This window comes from Pinus tabuliformis, chromosome 8 (assembly GCF_031772625.1).
Source record: "Pinus tabuliformis cultivar Carrire ecotype Pingquan chromosome 8, CPIR1, whole genome shotgun sequence".
Lineage (NCBI taxonomy): Eukaryota > Viridiplantae > Streptophyta > Pinopsida > Pinales > Pinaceae > Pinus > Pinus tabuliformis.
Genome location: NC_142294.1, coordinates 373,814,685 through 373,841,886, shown reverse-complemented (window position 1 = coordinate 373,841,886; position 27,202 = coordinate 373,814,685). Strand labels below are relative to the sequence as shown.

Below are 27,202 nucleotides of genomic sequence, written 5' to 3'. Positions count from 1 at the left end.
CAATACCTATCAAACTCTTTTCTGCAATATTCACCTCCATTTTCTGATCTGAGACACCTCAACCTTTTTCCTGTCTCATTTTCAACCAAAGCTTTCCATTTCTTGAAAGTATCAAATACATCAGATTTATTTCGAATACAATAAATCCAAGTTTTTCTGGTTGCTTCATCAATAAAAGTAACATAATAATGAGAGCCACCAAGAGATGATACCTGAGCAGGTCCCCATACATTTGTTTGCACAAGCTCTAATTTTCCGCTCTTCTTTTCTTTCCCAACACTAAGGAATCTGACTCTCTTCTATTTTCCATAGACACAATTCTCACAGAATTTTAAATCAACATGCTTCAAACCTAGCAACATATTTCTTGAGTGAAGAATTTTCATCCCCTTCTCACTCATGTGCCTGAGCCTATGATGCCACAATGCCGTATCTTCTCCTGTAGAGGTTAAATCATTAACAGAATTAGAAATACCATTGCATAAATACAATGTACCAACCTTTCCTCCTTTCGCTATTACCAAGGATCCTTTAGTGACCTTCTAGGTTTTATCTGTGAAAGCAATTACACAACCTTCACCTCCCAACTACCCTGTTGAAATAAAATTTTTCTTTAGATTTGGAACATGCCTTACCTCCTTCCATAACCACTGATTTACATTTTGTTGTTTTATGAAAACTGTACCCATTCTAATGACTTTACAGGGTTTATCATCACCTAATCGAACCTGTCCAAAATCTCCTTAAACATAATCATGAAAATGTTTCTTATCAAGTGTGGCATGGAATGAGGCCCCTAAATCTACCACCCAGGAATCAATAATATTTTCTAATGAAAGAATCAAAGCATATTGCAACACATCACCTGTTACATTTTCTTCATGATTAGTTTCTTGCTGCGCGTCTCCTTCTTTTCCCTTCCAAGACTTGCAGTCTTTCTTCAGGTGTCCTTTCTTCCCACATTTCTAACACACTATCCTCGATCTGGACTTGGATCTACCTTTTCTTGACTTACTGCGATATCCTAGGCTCTTTCCTCTTTCCATTTTTCTTCCCCTACTCTCTATACTCAAAGCATTACCTGAAGTCTCACCAGAGCTTTTCCGTCGCATTTCCTCACTAAGGATTACACTGACAACATCATCAAACTTTAATGTACTAGATCCAGAGACAGAGTTACTAATGGCCATAGTTAAACCATTCCAACTTTCTGGCAATGAGCATAGAAGTAACAGAGCCCTAACTTCATCATCAAAATTTACCCCTACAAAACTTAACTGACTTGTAACTATATTAAAATCATTTAAATGGTTTGCAACCGATCCACCTTTTGACATCTTCATATTAAATGAACACTTCATAAGAAATACCTTATTTGAGGCCGAGGGTTTTTCATATAGTTTGGCCAATGTCGACATTAAACCCTCTGTTATCATTTCCTTTGAAATATTAAACGCTACTCATGGCGCTAGGCACAACCGTATTGTTCCAAGTGCCTTTCTATCGAGGATATTCCATTTTGTGTCTATCATACTCGTCAGCTTCTTTGTCTTTCCACTCAATGGTAGGTATATATCTCTCTGGTATAGATAATTTTCCATCTGCATCTTCCACGGCTGGTAGTTTTGGCCGTTGAATTTTTTGACCCTAAACCTACCATCTTCCGCCATTGCTCCCACTCGAACTAGGAACCCTTCTCTCTCCTATGAGTTTATCATCGAAATAGACCTTCGGCTCTGATACCAGTTGTTAGTAAATTATATATTATAGAGAAATTGAACACATAAAATATTACATAAATATAAACACAGAAACCGCATAAAACAAGACAGACACAGATATATTTGGTTCACCTAGTTTGGGCTATGTCCATGGAGAAATAACCAGTCCTTCTTTTTATATTATCTAACAAACTGAAGAGATACAACCTACAATAGATCCGCTGTAACTCCCTCTTTGATCTCAATCTCCTCTCTCTTCCTCACTCAGAATTAAGATATACATAGACGCAATACAATTCCCTCATCTATAGTGAGGGGTTGCCTTCTAGGGGAAAAAACCATAAATTAAACATAACTTATACCGTCAGATCTCCGCATAATGAACGTCCCAGATTTACTACGATATTACAACATTTTACAAGGCAATTTTACATCTATTCTTAGCTTCAGTGGTGCTACCCCGAAACCCCCCACTAGGTGGGGCTCCCGAAAGGTCGCAACCACCCCCCCGGACCCCCCCTGCAACAAATATTTTACGAGCAGTGTTGCCACCCCATTTTGAACTAGGGTCCAATGTGGCGATACCTTTGTATACAAAAGATAATTAGGCTCCACACCCAACACTCCTTTGATATCATCTCCATTTTGAACGGGGGTCCAATGAGGCAATACCTTTGTATACAGAAGATAATCAGGCTACACACCCAACACTCCTTTGATATCATCTAGTCCTATTGCTATCCTATTCCCACTTCCAACCTCCCATCTTAGATTTTGCAGTCGCCAATATTTGTTTTTCATCATGCTTCTCCATATATAAGATGCCACCTTCTTGTTTGGAGCCGCCTCTTTAATCCATTGCTTAAGCTGTCTATTTTTTAGATATTTCTCTTTAATAACCTATTACCAAATACCTTTTCCCTGGAAATTTTTCCATAATTTCTTGACAATTAAATCCTTTCTAAAACATTCTGTGTCCTTTATAACCCACTTTAAATCCTTCTCATGTCTCGCAAGCACCTCTAAATAGACCAAAAGTATCTTATTTATGGATTTATGCCTAGCCCAAAGGTACCTAGCTATAATAGCATCAATTCTTTTGGTCTAAAGATACTGAGGGGGAAAAGATACTGAGGTTTGAGCCCTCTAATTGCAATGAAATCACCTCCTCCCCATTTGCCATGAAATGCTTTGAAGATGTCAATTGTTTAGGGTTTTTTTAAACAGTGCACGAAGTAGGTTTCCATGAGCATCTCATAGGTATATTTTTCCTCACCCCGAAGGAAGACAAGATCACCATTGTAGGGAGTGATTTCATGTTTTCAGTGGATGCCATCTCTCAAGCTACAAGCATACCAAACCATTGTGAAAATTGGTTCAAAGGCATGAACCTAGAACTAGAATATTACAAACCCTACTTGAAATCAGAATACAAAGGAGCTCACTCACATGTTTTCCCATTCAGATACTTGTTGGAGAGATATGCGCCATTGATGAAGGTTGTCATGAAGTTATTCACATGTGAGGGAAGATTTTCTAGGCTATATCAATACCACATAACACTGCTCATGCACTTTACAGCTCACAAGTCTCTAAATTTGTCTATCTACTTGTATATGAGCCTAACCAAAATGTATGAAAGGGTGCAATTGAAAGGAAACGTGCATTATCCTAGCCTCTTTCACCATAGCCTGATAAAGGTTATAGTACTCCCTCAAGTGAAAGAGAAGAACATGACATGAGACACCTTCATTGAGGCAGCCTTGAAAATGCATATAACCACTTCACCAAGCTAGCATCAAACCATGTCAGTATAACCCATGGAGGTGGGATGATCAAGCAAACATGATGAGCCTAAATTTTACAAAACCCACCTAAGCATATCTATCTAGCCTAGAATCCTTTACATTCCAATCATCTCTTAGCAATGATTTCATAGGGAGAGCCCTCTCTGGTTTGGTAGGGCTACCTACCAAACTAAAATCTTGTTCTATGGTTACCTCGTCGATATCCTCATCATCCTGGGACATTGTGGAGGATAGCAGTGGGCATGATAACTAGGGAGTGCCAAGGTATCGTAGTGAAAGTAAGGTTCCCAAGTCATGGAAAAGTGTAATGCTAGTTGTGAGGTCATGACTGCAAAGGTGTGTTAGGGAATGCTAGGGCATGCTAACATGTGTCATATAGTACGAAGACATTTCAAACAAGCTAAGGCATGCCAAGAAGTACAAGGGTGTGATAATGCATGCCATGGACTATCAAGGCAACAAAAGGAGGAACAAGTTAAACTACAAGGAAATGAGCACATAATAGGGTTAATAAGTCATCAATTTACCTTTTCCATGAGGGGCGTGCTAGGCACACCAACAATAGGTGCCAAGTGCCAAGTGTCAAAGCATTCTAAGTGCCAAATCTTCCTTCGTTTCTTCTCATCTAGTTTCCAATAATTGATCTCAAATAACTTTAATATTAAACCATTCCAAAGCATACCAAGTCATCTCAACGCATGCCAAACATGCTTATAACACTTTCCAAGTGCCAACATGTTCGAAGTGCCAATGTGCATTGGGGAGTGTGATGCATGCTATGAAGTGGCAGAGCATATTGAAGACTACTAAGGTGTGCTAATGAGTGTCAACGCATGCTAAGGAGTGTTAGGGAGTACTAAGAAAACAAAAGGGAGCACTAGGTCAAAATGCATGGAGGGGAATGAATATTAGGTTGTGTCAAGGAGTGTCAATGAGTGCTAGATGTCATGCCAAGGAGGGAGTGAAAAGGTATGCTAAAAATGGGTAAGACATGCTATGGAATATCAGGGAATGTCAAGAAGTGCTAGAGTGTGATAGGTATTTTCGGGGTGTGATAACATGTGCCAAATAGCACCAAGGCATGCAAGGTGTTAAGACATGCTAGGATGTGCAGGGTGCCAGAGTATGTCAATATGCATCAAGGAGTTTCAAGGAATGAAAAGAAATAACCAAGCTAAATTGCAAGGAAATGAACACATAAGAGGGTTAATAAGTCGGGACTTTATGTTTTTCAAAAGGGGCATGCTAAGCACACTAATAATATGTTCCAATACATACCAAGTGCCAATGTGTGCCAGGTGCTAATGTTTGTCAACACAATATTATGCGAAGGTGTTCCAAGGCATGCTAGGGACTACAGGTCATGCCAACACATGATAGGGGAGTGCTATCCTATGGTAGGGCATGCCAACATGTGCTTGGGCTTCCTACTCATGGCAAGATGTTCTAGGTACAAAGATGTTCCAGGTACAATGATGTTCCAAGACATGTGAGGTGCCAAGGAATGTTAGTGTACTATTCCAAAGCATGTTAAGGTGTGCCATGAGTGTTGACGAGTACTAGGTCTCTCTCATTAATAGAATTGACAGAGCTTGATTATGTATTAAATAATATAGTTCCTAGACACACCAGTGGAACTTTTTTTAAAGGAAATTTTCTTGATAATAAACCTAATAGAGATGAATCATGTGTTTACTCATAGGAAAACTATATTCTTATGACTTGAAGGAAATGATACACACGAATTACTTCTTAACAAATTGATTGACTATTATAACAACTATGACCCTGGACACATAATGAAAAATAATCCACAACAATGGTCTTAAATTGTTATATTTTGAAAAAAAATATAGTAACAGATACATAGCGTCATCAAAAACTCATTGGAATGATCAATGATGACGAACATTTTTTGGCCGTCACCAAAAGTAACCAAAAAGAGCATTGGTGAGGGTCAATAAAAGATCGTCACTAGAAGTGTCACAAAAGAGAAAATTAGTGATGGGCCTTTAACGACCCTCACCAAAAGTGTCACCAAAAATAGAGAATTAGTAACGGGCCTTTAACGACCCTCACCAAAAGTTGCATTGAAAATGGATTTGGTGATAAAACTTAAAGGACCATCACTATATAAACTTACAACAACGATTTTTTAAAGACCATCACCATATGCGACATTAGTGACAGACCTTAAAGGTCCATCAGAGGCATGAAGCGTCATCAAAAAATCATTGGAATGATCAATGATGATGAACATTTATTGACTGTCACCAAAAGTAACCAAAAAGATCATTAGTGATGGTCAATAAAAGATCGGCACTAGAAGTTTCACCAAAGAGAGAATTAGTGTTGGGCCTTTAACGAAACTCACCAAAAGTGTCACCAAAGAGAGAATTAGTGACGAGCCTTTAATGAGCCTCACCAAAAGTGTCATTGAAAATGGCTTTGGTGACAAACCTTAAATGACCATCACTATATACACTTACAAGAACGCTTTTTTAAAGACTGTCACCATATGTGACATTGGTGATGGACCCTAAAGGTCCGTCATAGGCATGACCCTCACCAATGACCGTTTTTCTTGTAGTGAGGAGTATGTGTTGTGTTGTACACTAGGGGTACATGTATGTGTTTTTTTTACACTAGTTGTAGGTGTACATGTTATTTTGTACATCGGGTGTAGCTGTATGTGTTTTGTTGTATGACGGGTGTAGGTGCATGTATTGTTTGGTGTTGTATGATGTGTGTGAGTGCATGTGTTGTGGTGTACACTATGTGTAGTGTACATAATTGAATAGAAGCGAAGGCACTAGGTGCTTGCTTGGTGCGGCAACTGAACCAATTTGTCTATGGAACTAACAGAGGCAGAAGTGAGGACCAATTAAAGGACAAGTATCAATATTTTATTTCAGTTTTTTTATGCATATGACTTTGATTTATGATGGTTGCATTTTGAGCTAATTAGATGTGATATGCTTATATATGATGATTTGATCGATGAGCTAGTTTTACTTATTGTGATAGGAAGTAAGCAGAATTGCAAGTGTACCTTATTAACAAGCTACCAATGAGGTATTATTTTAATTTATTTCACTAGTACAAAATAGCTAATTAATTACTAAAAAAATGACTAAAATTTGCATATAAACGACCATTTTTCAGTTGGTGACCAATAGTAGCTAATTTACAGTGTCTTATAACGCGGCCAACTTGTAGTCATTTTTAGCTTAGTCATTAATTTGTTGTTTCAATTTTAGAGTTTACTAAAAATAGAAAATTTTTAAAAAGCATTAACAAAAAGCTAAAATAAAAATTAAAAATTAAAAACAAACTAGATTAAAAAAAATCAATAAAAATCTAAGATTAAAAACAAAAACAAAAAACCTAAAAAAACCAAACCAAAATATATATATATATATATAGTAACAATAAATAAAAATATTTTAAATTTAAAAATATATATATATATATATATATATATATATATATATATATATATATATTTGAATTTCGTTAAAAAAACATTTAAAAATTTAAACCTACATTTTTAATAAATAAAAAACATTTAAAATTAAAGAAAACGAAGTATACTTTTGATTTAAAAAAGAACATTTAGAATATTTGAAAAAAATTACATTTAAAATATTTAAAAATATATATAAAATTTAAAAAGACATTTAACATTAAATTTTTTTTTTTTAATACATTTAACATGTTTGGAAAAAGATTTTTTTTATTTAAATTTAAATGTTAAATGTATTAAAAAAAAATGTTTGATCTGTTTTTTAATTTTATATATATTTTTAAAATACATATTTTTTTTTAAATATTTTGAATGTTTTTTTTTTTTTTTTTAAATCGAAAATATATTTAGCTTTTTTAACTTTTAAGTTTTTAATACAAAATTTTAAATGTTTTTCTTTTATATATATCTATATATATATATATATATATACTTTTTTTAATTAAATACTTTCTGATTTTTTTTTAAAATTTGAAAATATATATATTTTTTAAAAATTAAAATAGTTTTTTGGTGTTTGTTTTTGTTTTTTTTTTTTAATTTCAGTATATCTTTGTTTTTTTTAGTTTTTTTTGTTTTTTTTTATAAGTATATGCTTTTTAAAAATTTTCTATTTTTACTTGCTTAATATTTTAATTTTCTTAAAATTCGGTGTTTCTTTCTTTTTCCAATTTATTTATTTTTATGGTTTACGAGATAAAACAAAAAAAATGTAATTTTTTCTAAAAATATGTTTTTCTTATTATTTATTTCTTTGTATTTTTTTAAATTTTGTTTTATAGTTTTTTAATTCATATTTTTTATATCTTGTTTTTTTTAGACATTTTTATGATTGATTTTTTTTTGAATTTTGAATATTTTTCTTTTTGTCTTTTTTGTATATTTGATTTATTTTATTTTTATTTTTATTTTTTATTTTTTAAATATATATTTTTATTTACGTTTTGTTATTTTTTTTAACTTATTTTTTGTTTTTTTTCATTGTTTTAATTTTGTTTTTATTTCTAATTTTATGTTTTCATTATTCTTTTGAAATTTTAATGTTTTCCGAAGTCATGATAAAATCGTTTACACCATTATTTCAAAATGTTGAAAATTTACCCCAGGAAAAAAATTGTTATTCAAGCATAACACTTTTCATTTTGAGGGTGTTTTTTTCACAAATTTTGCACAAAAAATTGGATTTCACTGCCATTTTTAAAACATGTTGAAAATTTACCCTAAAAAAAAGGCGTTATTGCAGCAATACACTTTTCGTTTTGAGGGCGGTTTTTACCCAAATTTTACACATAAAAAATCAGTTTTATTAGCATTTTTTAAAAATGTTGAAAATTGACCCTAGAAAAAAAAAACCATTATTCCAGTATCAACGATTTTAATTTTCAAGGCATTTTTTGCACAATTTTTGCACACAAAATTTGTTTTCACTGCCATTTTTAAAACATGTTCAAAATTTACCCTAAAAAAAACCATCGTTCGAGTATACACACTTTTCGCTTTTAGCACTATTTTTAATGTTTTTCGGGGTTTTTGGGCTAGAGTTCTCGTTTTTAGTTTATAGTTCCCATTGTGTTAGATACTGTAAATTAGTGACTAATAGTCGTATATATTCAGAATTTAGTCATCATTTCTAATCACAAATTTATCATTTGCAGTAGTCATTTATCCTTTTTCTGGTAGCTTCATATTCTTTATATAAATGATTGATTTAGTAGTTTATATTCGTTTCATTTACTTTCATTAATAATCATTATAAATGATTAATTTATTCGTGTATTAATTTTATTTTTGTTCATCACTAATCAATATAAGCTACAAATTTGGTAGTTTTAGAGCGATTTTATGTATTCGTTATTAATCAACATAAATTAATTAGTATGATTTTGCGACTAAACTAAAAAAGCTTGGCATACAATGTGCATGTTCATATAATATGAAAATACAAAGTTACATATGTTAATTACAATACTAAATAATATCAAGTGCAACTATAAATAATTTCAACCACAAATTATATTATATAAAATGTCAAGTATTAAAATATTAGTTTCCAACTTGATATTAATTAGTTGGACTACAATACACATGAGATATTGTTTTATCACTTCAAAACATTATCACTGTGTTGCCAAGGCATTGCAAGTGAATTCACCAACTCCGAAGACATGACCATCAGTCTCTATGTGTGTGTCTTATGCCAGATATTGGCTCCAGGTGCATCACTAGACCAGTTTTCTTCTCTCTTGCTTTTTGCATTTGCTACTCCAATCACTAGTACAATTTGACTAATTAGTTACTAAGACAATGACTAAAATTTTCATATAAACAACCATTTCTCAGTTGGTGACGAGTAGTAGTTAATTTACAGTATCTTATAACGTGATGAACTTTTATTCATTTTTAGCTTAGTCATTAATTGGTTGTCTCAATTTTATCATCTAGTAGTATATTTAGTCATAAATTTGATCATTAATTTGGTCATTGATTTAGTCATTAATTTCCACAATTAATGACCAAATATATAACAAAATATATTACTATATGATCATCCACGAAAACCAATTAATGACCAAATAAATATGACCAAAATGTTAGTTGTGTTATAAGATACTGTAAATTAGCTACTAATAGTCATATATATGAAAATTTTAGTTGTTATTTGAAACCAATTAATGACCAAAGAAATATGACTAAATTTTTGTCATGTTATAAGACACTCTAAATTAGCTACTAATAGTCGTATATATGCAAAATTTAGTTGTCATTTGTATTCACAAATTAATCATTCGCAGTAGTCATTTATATTTTTTTGGTAGTTTCATATTCATTATATAAATGACTAATTTAGTAGTTTATATTCATTTCATTTATTTTTATTAATAATCATTATAAATGACTAATTTAGTCGCATATTCATTTTATTTGTGTTCATCATTAATCAATATAAACTACTAATTTAGTTGTTTTAGACTAATTTTATGTGTACATTATTAATCAACATAAATTAATTAGTATGATTTTGCAACTAAATTAAATGTCATACAATGTGCACTGATTTATCTAATATTAAAATGAAAAATTACATATGTTAATTAAAATACTAAACAATATCGAGTGCAACTATAAATAATTTCAACCACATAAATTATATTATATGAAATGTCAAGGATTACAATATGAGTTTTCAACTTAACATTGGTAGGACTACAATTTACACATGAAATGTAGTTTCATCACTACAAAATATTATCATTGTGTTGACAAGTCATTGCAGGTTAATTCACCAACTCTAAAGACTTGAGCATAGGTCTCTATGTCTGTGTCTTATGTGGGATATTGACTTTAAGGGTATCACTAGACCAGTTCTCTTCTCTCCCTTTTTTCATTTGTCGCTCCAGTGTTAGTGCTCTCCACTTTATTCAAATTTTGTTGCTTACCATCAATATTGAGTTCATTTTCTAAAAAAAGAAGAAGATACAATGCAGAGTGTAAGACATGAAAGATGATGAACACTAGAATATCAACTAAAGTAGACTATAAAGGATTTATTTGACATATACCTCAACACCAAGAATGTTAAAGCCATTCTTTCCCACAAAAGCAAGAAACTCGAACAAGTTTTCTTCAGTTGAGCGATAAATACCACTATGTGGTCAGATGACCTATTTAAACAAGTAAATGTCACCATAGAAAATACAACCTTAGTATTCAACCTTCAGGGAGAACTTAGGCACAATCATTCCAATTAAGTTACATGCTAAAAAGCTCAAGTTGTAAATATCTTATGAAACAAATAATGTGACGTGAGATGTTTAATCCTTCTCATTTTATTTGCAACAACATTTTTTTCTCTAACACATGAACTTGGTCAACTATATAAATAACATGTGCTCAAATAACAACATGAAGGTAAAATTTTCTAATAGTTATCAAAATATTTCAACACAAAACAGTTTAAAGGATTTCAATCAATATCATGTAACACTAATTTCATCTTCAAGCTTTGGTTGTTGTTTAAACAAACATGATAATTTTCAATTTCATTGTTAAAATACAAAGAAAAATCAAAATAAACATTCAAAATACAATTAAACAATAAAGAGAGGACATCATGGAATGAACATTTGCAATTATAAAAAATTTGTTTACCTATCCATCGATGTCTTATCAGACATTCCTAAAAAATTTGCTTTCCCAAAATAACCATTAGTTGAAAGAATGACAATGTTAAAAACCATAGGAATACCTACTAGAAACATTTCCAAAGTCGATGACTCAAGTGCCTGAAGCATCTCTAACAACAAATGAATCATATCCAAAACGTCATCTACATTGTCTCCCCATCCTTTTTCCAATCACATTTCATGTAACCTACCCACACCAAAATCAGGTAACAATCAAATGAAGTCATTTACATTTATTTTTATCTTTTATATCTATAAACTTTGAGTCTAATTTGTTTTGAGAACATATTAATTTGTTTTTAAAGCCTTCATGTCATGAGAAGGTATCAATCAAGTAGTACATCATAAAAATCAACCTCAATGAGGTCCTCTAACAATTTCTATAATATCTGTATCTGTTTTGTTGCGATATCTTGGATAGAAAAAAGAACGTATCTGCAAAAGAAAAAACCATATATTACTTGTGTTCAAACTCTGTATATGGTCTATTCTTGGGTAGATTTTTAAGATGTCCATCTACCTTTATCAAAGTGGATTGTAGCTTCGTTAAACTCTATATCCTTTCGTTCAACGTCAATTTCTGCAAGATGAATGTTCCACATTATTCTTTCCCATTTCTCAACATGGTACATATGATAAATTGAAAGTCACATAAAAGCAAGAGAATACCCTTATCTGACCTAAACAAACAAACAAACAAACAAACAATGCCTTTAGTAAAACATCACACCTTAGAAATTACTCTACGATGTGATTAGACTAAAGGTAATATTATTTGAATCATCTTTAGGTCATATTTAATGGGATATTTGTATGTTTACCATGATGTCGATTTGGTGCTAAAAGCAATATATAAATCCAGGTTATCATCAATGAAATTCAAGTATAATTCAGAGAAAAAAAATGCCATTGCAAGGTATGGAGAGAGAAACATATACATAATTAGGATTCTCTATTTTAGTTTGGTTTGAGTTGAGTTTGTATTTAAATATATAGTTTTCTCTAATGAAGTGAAATAGAAAGATGAGAATTGAAATAGCCCTGTGAATTTTTAATCAATTCATATTATATATCTCTAAAACAACAAGCGCATACTTCTCTTCTATTTGATAGAGATTTCTTGTGAATAAAATAATAATGAATTAACTATGTTATGAAACCAGCTCACAAAAAGATAGAAAAGATAGATGAACACCTTAGAAATAAGCCTCTTCGAGGGGGAAACCTCCTTTACATTACAGAAATGAACAATTCTTAGATGATACAAATTACAGGACCTCCTTTCTATATATAGGAGTCTAAGGGGTCATAATATAATCAAAGCTGACATAACAATAATAATTTCAGAGCACAATAATAGCAATAGTAGGCTTCTATGGGGCACAATAATAACAATATGGGGACTACACAGGCACAACAATATAATAAGGGGGTTGTACTAATAACAATAAGGGGTTACACTAGTAGTATAGGGGCCTAACATGTCCCTCTCCTTCAAAAAGTGTTGTCCTCAACGCTTGAGTAGTTCTTGATGCTCCTATATAAAATTCGTGTCATCCCATGTGGAATATTTAGCAAGTAAGTTCTTTCACTTGATGACATACTATGAAATTAATCAATTTTGTAGCTGTCAGGTTCTTGTTTCTGTGACTGCTCCAGGTTCCAATATGATTTTTCCTTCCTCTTCAAGTTCTGACAATATTGTTTGAATTGGGATATTCTGCAACTTTTGAATGAGTGGCCACACTTCTTTGTCCTTCTTCCATTCATTCCTTGCTTCGTTTATCCAATCTGGTTGGATAATAGAAATACCAAAAAACAATGCTTCCACATCCTCATCCTTTCTTGAGAGTGCATATGCAACAAAAATTTTCTTCCCTTTTCTATAGATGATGTCAAAGTCATAACCCAGCATATTTGTGACCCATTTTTTCTATTCTCCTAAAGATAATATTTGTTCTAAAAGGTATTTAAGACTATCATGATCCATTTTTACCTTGAAGTGTCTTCCCATTGGGTAAGGTCGCCATTTCTTAAGTGCATGTAGTATTGTCAACATTTCCTTTTCATAAATAGCTTGCTTGAGATGTAACCGTAAAAACACCCAATCACCTATATCAAAACATTTTTCATTGTGATGTTGATCTACCTATTTTTTCATTCGATTCTGCACCAATGTGGCATTATCCTTTAAAAGTTGGAGAACTTGTTGTTGATGCTCAATATGATCTTTCACTGCTTGAACCTTTTTCTTCTTGATATTTCCTTCTATCTTGAGAGTTTGAGGAATGGTAATTTCTTCCAATGCTTTACAAGATATGGTCGGATACATTTCTTGATGCTCGATGTGATCTTTAACTTCTTGAACTTTTTTCTTCTTGATATGTCCTTCTATCTTGATAGTTTGAGGAGTAGTAATTTCGGCCAATGCATTACAAGATATGGTTGGATTCATTTCTTCTTTCTCGATGTGATCTTTCAATTCTTGAGCCTTTTTCTTCTTGATATGTCCTTCTATCTTGAGAGTTTGAGTGGTAATTCTTGCCAGTGCTTTACAAGATATGGTCGAATTCATTTCTTCTTTCTCTGGGGTTGGGTCCTAGCGTATATCCTCTTCTTTTAATGTTTTTTGATCCTTTTCTTTCTCCTCTTCATACTTTATGTAAAATAATTTCTTCTTATCACACTTATGACCTTTAGTGCATTTTCTGTCACAATTGGAACAAAGCCCTTTTTCTCTTTTTTCTTCCAATTGTTGTGGTGTAAGCCTTGTAGGTTGTGGAAGGCTAGGAGAAGAAACACTTCCATAATTATAGTCATGAGTGGTGGGATTCCTTGTTTTCATAATTTCACTTTCAATTTTTCTTGCCAACTCGAATGCCTCCTCCAATGAATCAGGTTCCCAAAAACGAACCTCATGTTGAACGTTATCCTTTAAAGTCCCTATGAAGACATCAATCCTTTTCTTCTTTGGAATATAATTTACCCTTATATTCAATTTTTGAAAGTCTTCAATGTGCTCTTCCATTGAACCCTTTTTTTTGAGATTTATCAATTGGCTAAATAAGGAGTTTCCCTTTGTATCCTCATAATGTGCTATCATTTCCTTTGTGAAAATTGACCACATGACAAGTGGTTTACGAGAAAAAAGCCCTTTATACCATAAAAATTGATTCGGTTCTAAATAATTAGATGCAATACATACCTTTTGTAACAGTGGTACACCATGTAGATCAAAATATTTCTCCATCTGTAGTATCCAATTTACCGGATCCTTGCCATCAAACTTCCTCATCTCATTTTTTCTTGATTTTAGGAGCTCAATCTTGAAACGAATGTAACTTTGTAATTTCGGATCTTCTAGTTCTGAAATTGCAACCTGTAGTAGCCCTTTGTGTCCTCTTTCCAATCCCACCATTCTAATCCAAATTGGATTCTCCAAGGAAGAGTTATGCCAAATCTTCCACGGTGACCTGATTATAGACCTTTTCAGAAGAGCAAAATTGTATGAAGTGCCATGTGTCACTGTTTTGACCTTAGGATCTCAAAAATATATACAGGAAACTACAGTCTGTCCTCTTTCTGTAACCTCTTACAAAATTTCAATCAGATGCACACAAAAAAAGTTATGATGATTTTCCCCAGGTCACTTGTTTGGAATGTAATTCAGGGGTCTGCAAAAACCCTAACTTCCTCAGACAACATCTCTGAAAATATAGTGAGACAAGATCTGAAATTCGGAGCAGAGGTTTAGACCGATTTCGTCTCAAATGGGTTTTTTCTTAGCTTCTGATACTTTGTAGCGAAATAGTTATAGTGAAAATACCACAATGACCTGTTTGGAGAAGTGAAACCCTAGAATCCACAGTTCTGATACCAAATGTTATGAAACCAGCTCACAAAAAGATAGAAAAGATAGATGAACGCCTTAGAATAAGCTTCTTTGAGGGGGAAACCTCTTTTACATTACACAAATGAACAATTCTTAGATGATACAAATGACAAGACCTCCTTTCTATATATAGAAGTCTAAGGGATCATAATATAATCAGAGCTGACATAACAATAATAATTTAAGGGCACAATAATAGAAATAGTGGGCTTCTATGGGGCACAATAATAGCAATATGGGGACTACATGGGCACAACAATATAATAGGGGGTTGTACTAATAACAATAAGGGGTTACACTAGTAGTATAGGGGCCTAACAAACTATCAAACACAACGATGAAATATATTAACCAAGGAAAGAAAAATGACATGACTGTAGTATTTGTGTGCTCGAAGAAAATCCAACTACGATTGTGTGCTTTCTTTATCATGAAATAGTATTGAAGAGAAATGTATATTCAAAAATTGAACTACATTACCAATAGGAGATGGTCATGTTAGGTAAGGAAAGGATGAATTGAAGGGCTCAAGGTCTATCTCCAATACATAGTTATCATTGTCACTACAAAAGACAAGGCTATCATTATTTTCTTATCCAGGAAATAAAAAGTGAGTTTGTATTTGTGCACTTGTGATAGTATATGAAAAAGAGAGCAATAGTGTAAATCAAATTGTGTCGTCCCATCATCCAACCTACACAAAAAACATATATATTCAGTTGTTGACTATAGCGGAAATCAAATCTAAAACCCACTCAACTCGATCTTCACATAAAATAGGCCTAATGAAATAGTACAATAGTAGCATGCTAACTCAGAAACAAGATATGATAAAAAAGAATAATGGAACATTGTTTCCTGCCACATAATAGGCATGCGTAAAATTTCCACAAAATCCATCCAAAAAATGAGGAGAACTTATGGTAAAAGAACATATCATTTGTGTTAACACATGTGGCCTAGGGAAGTAGAGGAGGCCAAATATATAAGGATTCCAATTGTGTGGGATATAAAAACAACAATGTGGGAAAACATGCCTACCAATTCATGAAATCCCACTCTAAATAATAGAACATGTTGAGGATAATAATGATGAAAACAAATCATGTATGAAGATCAAAAGCCTTTAAGTTTCATTAAGATTTAGATTCTCCATGTTTTCTAATTTTATGAAAACAATCAAGAATATATTGGGTCTACATCTAAAAGAATACGGTTTGTCCTTTCCAAAAATTACTTGAAAACTTATATAGTCTAGAGGATTTTCAAATCTAAATATCAACATTGTACCTGTAGCTTCGATTTCTCTAGTTTGGTATACATTTATTCTTGTTGGTCTGCATACAATCTATATTTAGGTGCTTTATAATTCCATAGGAACTAACCCAGCCTAAAGGTAGGCTAAAACTTGACTTTTTAAAGCAATCCCTCCCTCGAATCTTTGTAACATGATTTGTTTCATGCTTGTGAAAATAATATGCAGCTTTCATTGCAAGAAATAAATCTTATAGACATATTTCCATAATAATAATTTTATCAATTCAGAATATGTCTAAGTTCCCCCACTCGTGTGATTAAATATGAACACGTCCATGAGCATGAGAAAGCCTAAACTTCAACTTATGCTGGTAGAAGGACCAAGAGAGTGGATCAGGAACGTGCCTTAACAGAGGGCCAAAGAGATGAATTTGAGGATATCCTTCATCCTTTAACCTTGAAAATAAATGAAACAAAATAAGCAATGGGGTTTGCTTTGGACAATGTCGACGCAACTGGCAGGGTAGTTGAGGTAGTTACACAGTCTTTGACTCTAAAGAAGATTCCTATTCCATCTAAAGTTGCAAGACTCATGTTAGTTTATGATATTCTTTACAATAATTGTGCTCCTGTCAAAAATGCTTATGCATATAGGAAACAGTTTGAAGCAACATTGCATGATATTATGGAAAACTTTAATGAATTATACCGAAACATCACTGGTCGATTATTGCTAAAGGTTTGAGGGAAAGAGTGATGAAGTATCTCCAGGTTTGGTTAGACTGGTTTCTCTTTTCAGATGCTTATGTGAACAGACTGAGAGCTACCTTTCTTCAAAATTGAAATTCAGGTGTCCCTCCTTTGCATTCAATATGTGGAGATTCCCCACCATTGAAGGACCTTAATAGTTCTCAAGCTAATCTTACAGACATAACATACAGATCTGGTCCAATCAAGATGTTACTCTAGTGATTGGAGAGGGAGAAGCAACTCGAGAATTGTTTAGTATTTCTCTTGTGGAGCTTGAAAGACGGTGTAGGAAAAATGGTTTGTATATTCATGGTGGTAGGGAGGTAACGGTTTCCTGATTTCTTAGCTTAGAAGAAGCATAGAAGCATAAGAACCAAGATCAAGATGAGGAGGTCAGGCATGGGTATAACTCTGCAATAGGAGGGAACCATGTAAAAGAAACTAATGCTAATTTAAAATTGGGAGGGGGAAGGTGGAGCACAGGTGAAGAAAGAAAATCCATGCTTGATAAAGATAAGGAATATATGTCCAAATATAGGAAAAATGTTCAGGAAGAATCATCTTTATGGTAAGGGTTTGAGGAACGTGAATAAATGAATGCCTCTTGTAGTGGAACTTTACTAAAATATGTTGGTGTGGTGGGTACCTCAAATTCATCATTCCCACAACTAGATCTAAGACCTTTAACATGAAATTCTATGAAACACATCCTATATTACAGGCTTCAAAGTGGACTTGTGAGGATGGTGGAACTGATATAGAGGATAATGTAGAGCTTAAGGGACTTGGTTTGAATTACTCTTCTTCTGGTAGCGATGACATATTTGGGGGTTCTGGGAAAGAAGACAAACAAGAAGTCATAATGGAAAACATTGCTTCTACTCTTAATGACAGTGGAATGGATGAAGGTCGCAGGTGATTCTCCTTGCCTCTAGGATGCTAATTTATTTTGTTCCTTTATATATATACCATCTGGTTTGATACTATAAACGTGTAATATCAGGCAAAATCAACGTCAAATGGAGGTAACACTCATCAGTATCTTGAGTCTCTTGAAGAACGTGTCACTAAGAATGTCAGAGAAATTGAAAGAATATCTCTTCCCACATAAAAAGATTAGAAGTTGAATATGGGTTAATAGGCCTCGTGACTAATAAAGACACTAGATCAGATTCTCTATACCATAGCCTTGGTTTTTCCCTTTTTACTACAATTTTTATTGACGTTGTTACATGGGTGTACCCATGACCTATGAGTGCTCTATGTTTACTACTAGTGACATTAGCGTTTCCAGGGTTGTGGTGCGATATCATCCTTTGAGGAGAGGTTCAAGGAAAGGATGAATAAATGGTTCTTTATAAAACTTAGGTTTTAAGATTCTCATTTTTGAGAAGCACCATGTTAGGACTTTCAAGTTTTTATATTTTGATCATTTATAATGGCATTGGTACCATCATAGTGTTTGCAATTCCTGGACATTTTTGAGCTGCTTGAGAGTTTTCATAGGAAACTTAATGCTAGTCTATCTTATATTTACCACTTATTTGACAGTTTTAGATTTGATTTATCTTGTCTATGGGAAAAGTGTATGTAATATTACATTAATGATAATCAATTAGCAAGGCAACTCGTAATTTTTAATCATAAAATAATAAATATCATAATAAGTTTAATAACTTTTTGGATCACTCTATGAATTTTTTCACATTTATATTTTGTCATTCTTGCAGGAGAGAGTGATGAAAGCTCTCTAGGTTTGGTTAGACTAGTTTCTCTTTTCAAATGCTTATATCAATAAACTGAGAGCTACCTTTCTTTGGGCTAGAAATTCAAATGTACCTCCTTTTCATTTAATATGTGGATATGCCCCACCATTGAAGGACCTTGACAGTTCTAAAGCCAATCTTACGAACATAATAGACGGATTTGGTCCAAATCAAGATGCTTCGTTGGTGATTGCAGAGGGAGAAACAAGTTGAGAGTTTTTTTAGTATTCCTCCTATGGAGCTTGAAAGACGGGGAAAAATGGTTTAACTATTCATGGTGGTAGGGATGTAATGGTTTCTCAATTGCTTAGCTTAGAAGAATAAGAGAAGCATAAGAACCAGGATCAAGATGAGGATGTCAAGTATGTGTATAAATTTTCAATCGAAGGGATGCATGCAATAGAAATTGATTCTTATTTAAAATTTTGAGGGGGGAGGTGGAGCACAGGTGAAGAAAGAAAATATATACTTGATGATGATAAGGACTATATGTCCAGATCTAGGCAAAATGTTCAAGAAGAATTATCGTTATGGTCATGAGCTGAGGAATGTGAATCAGTGGATGCCTCTTACAATGGAACATTACTAGGATCATAGAATGATATTCTCTTTAATGAGGGAGTCCAAGGGCTAAAAGTTTAAGGATGTGATCAATTTATTTTTTAAACAGACAGTCTTGTCTTACTTGCAAGGAATTGCGTGTCAAACTCGTTGCTGAGCCAATATTATTGACATGTCAAAATTTCTAGTATGACTTGGGGCTAAGATTAACTCAGAGGAGTTTGCTTAATACTGTTTATTCAAGGAAAATAATTAAATTCAGAGTCCATTTGCATTAAGATTCATGAAGCGTAGTAAAAGAGTTGGTGAGCTTAATAGGGCTCATCCTTGTCATGATCTGTTACACTCGAATGAAATGAATTTCAAAAGGTTGAGATATGATATAAATCTTGGGAAATTTTGACCAAATAATAAATCAAACCTAACACCTGATATATGATATAAATCTTGGGAAATTTTAACCAAATAAATAACCCAAACCTTAAACCTGGTAGCGTGAAATCAATTGTTTGAAGTGTGGCTATAGAAGACAATTTTGTTAAATAATCTTAAAAATTGACATACAACTAATTTATAAGAAGTAGGGAATTTCATTGTCAATCAAATGTAAAACCTGATAACAATTCAAGTGATAACCTACAACGAAAATCTAGAATCGACAAGGCGTACTTGACAAATGTTCAAAACTCATTAGGAACATCCTAATCCTACAGGTTGCTCATATAAAACAACCAAAAATGTTACCTGGCCTGGGAAACATGGAATGTTAATGATATAAATTGAAAAAAAGATAAATAATTAAAATTGGTTATCAGAACCAGCACAAACATTGAATGATAAACAAAATGAAAATGGGGAAAAATGTTGCATACCCACTCTAAGAGACTGCCATCCGCTTCCATTCTCAATGGTGCCTAAGGCTAAGTAGGTCATTCAACTAGTGTCCACATCCTTGTATCCATAGGAGAATTCATTAGATACATTATGACAAAATAACACACCAAAGTAAGACAATGAAATCCTTGCAAATATAAATGAACTAAGATTAGTTTTCCATATTTGCACCTACTGATGCAGCTTGTCCATGTAGACGAATAATTCTTATGGTAGAAATAAGCCCAAATTTTTTCTTTTGTGGTGCATCACGACGTACATTACTAGCATGACCAATATGTTGATGGTTACCACCACCATGAGGATGTCAACTAGATTCATAGTCGCACCACGAACCTTGGTCCAACAATTTCTTTTGACCTTGTATTTGTGGTATGCATTGCCAACCTTGAGCATTGGTTTTTCTGTTCTTCCACCTTGAGAAACTTGACCAATCATTGATCTACAACCACTTGGCACAATCTTCTTAGCTCCAGAGGGAAGCTTCACCCTGGAAAATGAGACAATCACATCATATAACAAAATTGAACTTCAACATAGAACCAAGATTCAACATACAATATGAAAATAGGGCCCCAAGTATCTTGTAAACTATGATTAACATGTTTCCTATAAATTTTAAGAAGAATTAAAATAATTATTTTTTCTTTCTAATATTCCCTTTCAGACAACATAGATCTATGGATCCATGATAAAAGTTAAGCAGTCCCACTCTTTGTTCTCATGTTTCCACTACCAAATATTCTAGCTTAAAGTCATTTAAATAAATCTGTTAATGTTGACTATATTATTTTTTCTATGCATGGTGTTATAAGCTAGACGAAATCACCACATGAGATCATGTTCTCTTATTTTGAACTCCATTTTTCTTACATGCCACCTTGCATATCTATTATCGATAAATATTATGGGCACGACACATCCAATAAGGCTATGTAAGCTGATTCATCTGTTACTCATGTAAATATTCTTCTAACTCATTGAATGTATATTTGCAAATCTAAGATATGGCTTATTTGACCTTTTCATATTTCTTGGTTTTTCCTATAGTGTTTACTCCCCGATCTATTGGAAAAGCTAATATCTACTAGCATATTTGTGGAGTCAATTCTTGGCTATGCGACTGACTGGTCGGAATCTAACCCATCAAAGTCACCCAAGGATTGTTCTTTGCCCCATCCACATGAAATGGCTCCTTGGAGAGTCAAATAGACCACAAGGACCACATGTCAAAAGAACGATTCAAATCTAGGTGGGCAGGAGAATGTCTCCTAAACATCCAAGCTAAAGTCTGTTAACTTGTTTGAAGCTTTTGATTATGCTTTCACGCTAAACACAACTTCATGCTTATTGGGCTCCAAACATCTCATGTTGTCTTTGCAGGCATACACCATCCACTTATGGATATTCAATCACCACAATCTCTCTGCTTATGGTTTCACACTCAGTGGTAGTGATGACCCAAAACCTACTCCAAATGTCCCTCTATATATATGATAAATGAAAAGGGCATATAGGCATTTAGATTTTCAATCAAAATTGGCTTGGCTCCTCGAAAAGCTCCACTTGACAAAGAAACAATCCCATTTTCTTTTATGGATCAAAGCAATATAGGGATGACCCAAAAATTTTTCTCTTTAAAGGATTTTATTTTATCTCAAATAATCCCTCATGTTCATTCTTTTACACCTACAAGCCAACCTTGATATTGGTTATGATTCTCTATGCCTCCTAGGTTAAGGTGGAGGAGTCTTACTACCATTCCCATAGGTTGATTATATATTAAATAGTGTATTTCTGATGCTGAAAGATATCAATGTCTATCTAGGTCTTGAGGATTCTTCTTGCAAACTACTATGGTGATACACCCCAGGGGAAAGAGTTTTTGATCATTGCATTTATCTTTGTTCTTGACAAAGAAAATCTTATGTACAATATGACTTGATTTATGGAGGGTTAGATATTTTTTTCCAATGCCATGGAAGATAGGTTTTAATATATTCATTGAATTCTTATCCTTCGGCATTATCTAGGCGCAAATGTCTAGCCTACCTATTAGATGTCTAAATTCCAACTCGCTCAATGCAATTAGAAATGTTTTCGTAGATTTGTTTTCATGCCCACAAGGATAGCTGATCTGTCAAATTATACCTCTACCCAAATACTTTAAATTGATTTAAGAAAGGTTCTTACAGGAAAATTTATGATATATTATAATCATTGTAGTTGGACATAAATGTTGGATTATGAACACATTTCTTTCTGAGCATAACCTCGTCTAACGGCTAAATCTGAAACTTTTTCTCATGAATGTACACACATAAATAGAGGAACACATGCTGAGAGGACAATGTGTTCAATCACCATTGGGTAGAAAAAATATCACATAACTATGATATCAGGCCCTCCTGACTCTGAAATGCTCAGCTTCCTCTGTTACTAGCACTGTTCCTACCAATGTTAGGGGAACTGTAGCAAATAATATTATGGATAATATGTCATATTAGCTAGGGGAGATGTTGCAGCTAAAAGAAAATAAAACGAGATCTTTCTGATAAGCTTAAGGTTGAATGTAAATCTTACATCCTCATCGGGCCAGTCCTGGTCCTAAGATGTTTGATGAAATTGTAGCAAATGATGTGGCTAATGTGTGTTCTGAGCAGGGGAAGATGTTGGAAATCAATCATTTGAATAAACAGATAGGTGAAGGCCAATCATGATTCCTAAGGAACCTTGAACTTTAGAGAATTATTCTTTGAAATATGATGACAAGGGTTAAATTGAATTTGAGTTAAATAAGAAATAAAAGGGGAAAACGTTCAGATTATATGACCATTCAATCAAGGGGAGGTGAGATAAATTGATGTTTTTTGGTCAACTTCCTGATAGGGTTTTTAATTAGCTAGTATAATATGTAATGTTGTCAGTCTCGAAGTATAAAGTTTCTATCGATAATTTACCTAAAGACCAAACAATGTATCCTATAAGATAAATACTTGACGTAGAGATCTTGTACATTAATTTCTCTCTAATAAACTTTTATTTACTTGCAACAAAAATGAAATTGAGGGAAAACACAAATTGTTTATTCACTAGAGACTTGATTAGTTTTCAAGCGGGGGTGGTGATACGCCCAGTAGAGTTCAATTCCCCCATTACTCTAACATGTTCAGATAAATTCATGAAGAGAGGATAGGCATGGCTAGCATATGTAGGCCAGTGGGGTGGTCAAGCCTATCTTGTAGTACCGTTGACGTTTCACAAATCCAAGTATTGTTTTGGAAGCACTAAAGATAAACACAAAGAATTTATCTTTTGAAAGAATATATTTAAGACTTATCCTTTTTAACAAAGACCCCAACTTAAGGTTTTCACAGTTACCAATAAACTCCTAGAGGTAGGCATTGAAAACAAACCCGCTAATGCAATTCAACCTAATGATATTAAGCAATTAGATCTCCAAATACAACTATCATGGGGGAAAACATAACGAAACCCTAAGAATTTCTATCCTTGAAAACCATCATCCTTAAGATATAAAAACCAATCAAACCTGTAGTGCTATGGTCAGGATTGTGGCCAACACCAGTGGTGCCAAAAACAAACCCACCCTAAATATAATTGAAAAACAAACCTGGTAGTGTCGTTATTGAGGCTGTGGTTGACGACAATGGCATAGTCTCCAGAAGACATAGCAAAAGAACCCCGATCACCGACATTCTGTTCCACATTACAAACAATGGCTCCCTCTGGAATAGACCTCAAGGGAAGCACATTACACACGGTCAAATTGGCCTCGTTTCCGCAGTAAACAAATTGTCCTGTGTACATACCTTCGTCTGCTACCAAGAGCTATTTCGGATGCTTGTAAAGGAATGGGTTCTTGAAGGTCACCTTGCAGAGGGGAGTGTCGTGGCCGGGGTTGTGTATGTCACCAATTACAATTCCCTTGATGTATCCATTATGCTTGCCATACTCAAGGCTTCTAAAACGTGCAGGTCCCTTCCTGTGATGGGTGTGGGATTTGAATGGGGAGCTTGCTCCTTTTCTTTGTGCACGAATAATGTGACCTGTGTCTGAAGACCAAAGAAAATCACTACACAAAGATTTTGGATCTGTTGTGAAAAATATGAAAATTGGCAATTCCATTCGTATATCGAATTGTTCAGAAAAAATTCCATTCGTTTTACAGGATTAGTTTATCATCTGCCTATAAGGAAATTGGGTTGAGAGTTTATTCTATATCCACATACATAGAGGGGTGGCCACTAAAGCCAAAATAAATGGCTGTAGGATGGAAGAATTTGAGTTCTGAAGTCAGAAAGTTTGATTTGTAATGCAAATTATTTGAAATTTTATATATATTTATATTAATTAATTAATTAATTTTTATATTTTTGATATTTAATTTTTAATTATATATTAATTTTTAAATTTAATTAATTGAAAATTTTAGTAGGTTTATATAACAAGAATTTTTATATATTTTTAATATTTAATATTTAGATTTTCGATTAAAGTTTTAAATTTTGAAAATAAAATAAATTTTTGGAGGGAGGAGTGAAATGCCCTTTTTTTTTGGTGAATTGTAATTTTAAAATTGTTTATATTTGTCAAAATTAATAGAAATTATTTAAATTTCAAAATTAATGGAAAGAAATGAGCAAAAGCAGTGGTTGTTATAGAAAGAAAACTACATATTTGTTAACCTTTAAGATGTATGTTGTCGAATTTTTTTAGAATTGAAAATTTATTATTCGAATTTTTACCATATCGTATCGAATTCAAATATGAATCCGAATTCGATCTTGGTAACTATGGTTTGAAGACATGTGATTGAAGAGGTTTTGTCTGTATCCAACGGTTGTTTGACGCAAATCCCACGATTCCTCTATTCATGACCCCAAATATAGGGATTGCATAGAAGATGAACTATTACATGATTTAATAGCACGCACTACAAACTTTGTAAGGGTGGAAGAATCAATCATGCCATGGAAAATACAATTCAAATTCAAATTGTGCACCCAATATATCGATAAAGGTTGGATACACTAGTAAAATGGTGCAATTCCATAATATAACATATATGGAAGATATGGAATTGGTAGTTCAGAACTAGTTGTCCCTAGTTCAATTGCAATTATAAGCACAAATAGAATCTGAAATCACTCGGGTGGTTGAGATGCTGGGATTTAGGGGCACTAAACATAGATATCTATTGAAAATCCAACCCCACTACAAAGATCTGGATGGTCGAGGTGCTATCATCACTGAAACAATGCCAAGTTGTAAAACAATGCCAATTATCAAGGAAGGATCTACAATTTATAACCCTTGGGGTTTACCACCAGGGCACCCAAAACCCCAAATTTATGGCCTCTACAGTTTAATCATTTTTTCCCTTGTGATCAACCAATTCTAGTCCACACATTTATACCATGATGGAAAAACATCCTTAATGAGAGCTGAAATTTCGATGAGAAAATAAAAGTAGAGGAAGAACTCAAACAATAAAGCAAGAAAAGTGAATTGCGAAAAAGAGAAAAACAAGGAGAGTGAAAAACACCTTAGAATCCCAACAATTTGAAGTGCAGAATAGAGGATTTGGGTAGGCATGGGAAGATGGTCAAAAGATGGCTAGCAAAATTATGTAAATGGGAGAGGCTTACTGATCTCGCATGCATGTGTTACAATCAAGCCAACACGAAGCCTTTGTTTGTTTCATGTGATCCCCCTGTTCATTGCTTTTGAAATGCCTATTTTTACCCATAGCATCCAACCTGAAAATTTATACTCCTCTCACCTGCAAAATAGTTTTATTTTAGTCGGCTCCCTTAAATTAGTTATTAAAATTGATTTTCAAATAAAATAAAATGGCTATATTTTTTAATATTAAAAGTTTTTTTTTAAATTGCCCCATGGTGTAGATCATGATAGAATGGTTTGTTAAGGAATTTCTTATGATGTTATTGGTTTAAACTTCAATTAGCTCAGTGTGCCACGTGTGAGGCAATGTTTTTACACTTGGAGGTGATTGTGGTAGTGGATAGAATCGGTCCCCTGTCACGTAAGTACAAGCTCGCTATAGTTATAGATTCTACCATATACAAAAAATAACAATAATCATATTAATCTTATTTTTTCAATTTTATTAAATTAGTTATTTATCAAAATTAGATGTTAGTAAAAGCACAAGATTTTATTTGAAGTAGTTTAGGTGATCTCAACAAGGGAAACTAATTTCCTTGTAAGCATTTTCTAAATTATGTCTCCACTCAAACACTCTCATAGAAAAAAAAAAAATCTTAACCCCACCCAAAATGCTTAAAAGGAAACTCTCAAGGAAGCCACCAAATGTCACCTTGGTGACCTTCTCTCACTCTTTAGACTACAAGAAGGATATCCTTGTCTAGGCGATAATCCTTAAATATTGAGCTAAGCTAGGTCAATGAGTAATGAAGGGAAGTTCCTTAACAAACATAAGTGTGTGAATAGTCAAGCAAACCATGTTTTATCTACTCGAGCCTTACATGCATTCTCAACAATTGGATATTTGACTCAGGTTCATCTCATCATATGACTCATTCTAGTAATTTGCTTCCATTTCCATCTGATTGTAGTGTTTCCCAGATTGAAGTGGGAGAATCTTCACAACTTGATGTTCGTTATCAAGCACTATGCAGGTAGATGATGGTTGCATCAAAATTTTTTTGCTTGTGCCTAAAATCTCCAAAACTTTACTTTCTATTTATTAGATCTACCATTCCGGGGATGGGAAAATAGTTGAGTTTTCTCCCAATGGTATAGTCATTCAAGAACTACAAGATACAAGAACATTTG

General features: G+C 33.4%; 1 pseudogene; it reads right to left on the bottom strand.

Annotated features, from left to right (window-relative positions):
- Window positions 1-20,510: 20,510 nt before the first annotated feature.
- Window positions 20,511-24,508, bottom strand: LOC149235667 (large ribosomal subunit protein uL2x pseudogene; annotated as a pseudogene).
- Between the last annotated feature and the right edge of the window lie 2,694 nt (window positions 24,509-27,202).